The sequence below is a fragment of the Phaethon lepturus genome, unplaced genomic scaffold (genome assembly GCF_000687285.1).
Source record: "Phaethon lepturus isolate BGI_N335 unplaced genomic scaffold, ASM68728v1 scaffold21902, whole genome shotgun sequence".
In the NCBI taxonomy this organism is placed as follows: Eukaryota; Metazoa; Chordata; class Aves; order Phaethontiformes; family Phaethontidae; genus Phaethon; species Phaethon lepturus.
The window spans coordinates 22,257-24,045 of NW_010521522.1; positions in this window are offsets into that span (position 1 = coordinate 22,257).

Here is a 1,789-nt window from a genome sequence, read left to right on the forward strand (position 1 = left end):
CAACTAGTAACAATCTTTTGTGAATCTGATACTGGAGGTTGATGATGTTGTCATCACATCAAAAACGTAGCAGTAAGTGTAACCAAAAAAAAAAAAAAACCTTAATTTGCCAAAAATATTTTTTTCTCCAATCTGTCCAAGAAAATCTAAATACTTCTTAGCAGCTGTCTTTTCCTATGGGCTTTATATCACATTACACAATGGAGTACTGATTGGCAAAAGTGAGTACCGTTTTGTTAAATAAACATTCAATAAAAATAATAAAACACTATTGTTGAAATGCCAATTTTAATCACAAGACTTCAACCCTTTTCTCTTCTTTGTGAAGCAGATGGTAGTTTTGCTGGAAAGTGAAGGACTGAAGGTAGTTAGATCTGGTACATTGAAAATCGGCACCGGAAGCTGAAAATGTTCCATTTCAATTTTGTCACAGAGAAAAATAAATCTATGAATTAAACCATAGTCTCTGAAGTAGAAGCTAAAGCAACATTTAACTCTCCAGCTGCCTCACCATTACAAGTTTCCTCTTGGGCAAATATATTATTAAACATATTTTACATATTTTACAGTATGCTGTAAACACACAAATTAATAAACAACTCCATTTCTAACTTGAGGCACACTTACGTTTCTTCCCTGTTCTTGCTGCATAACCACTAAAACAACTACATTTTAAGAAAAAGTTAACACACGTGTATACTCAAAAAGAAAAAAAAAAAGAAAAAATATTCTCATCAGGAATGGGGTTTTAGGTACCTGTTGGGAGAATACAGTATTATTTACAGGAGGAAAAGGTCTTTTAGACATTCATTGATTCAACTGATATAACCCTGATGTGATATATCATACTTCATATTTTGATAGAACTAAAACATACGGTTTTCTGCAAACTATTTTATGAATTGGACTGTTGACAAAGAATAAGCTTTCCAGATATGCCATTGGCACTACCCTAAACTGAAATATTAAAGCCATTTCCATATACTAAAACAAGAAAATATCAATATGCTTCCTTACCATATGGAAAGTCCTTTATATATAAAGAAAGAGAGTATGTGTTTATATCTCTCTAAACAGAAAATACAAACTCCTACAAAATTGTTTCTATAGGATGATTCAGAATATCAACAGGAAAGATACCAGTAGAAAAGCTTTTAAAGAGAGATCTATAAACAAAAACTTCCATAAATATTTGGGTCTTGTGCATATAATTTTCCAGAAAGTTTCCATTTTTCTTGAGAAAGGGAGAGTTGGGTCATACTTTCTCAGTATTATTTTAACAGCAAATGAACAAGGCACTACTAATACTACTTCAGGGCATGGTTTAGTGGGCATGTTGTTGGGTCAATGGGTCTTTTCCAATCTTAATGATTCTGTGATTCTCTAATATACAACATGCAATCAGTTAGCAACTTTCTTCCTCCTGATCACTACACTGCTACGTTTTCATGACTGAGAGGTTAAGTGCTATAGTGTATGTATTGCATCACTTTTTCAAAACTTATGTTTTACTTTAGGGTGGGATTTTGCAAGACCTTAAAAGAATTTCACGGCACAAATTTAATAGCTAAAGTTAGTGAGATCTGCTCCCAATTTCCCTAGGCATTTTTCACAATCTCCCTTCAAAGCATGAGGTACGAGCTTGCACAAACTAATTTTAAAACGAGCATTCATCGCTATCTCAAGAAAAGGTATATCAGAATACACTGCCTATGCCAACAGTGGCTTTTTACAAGTAGCATTCACTCCAGTTCAAGTAGCAGAAAGCCAGGGCCTTCATACATTCCTG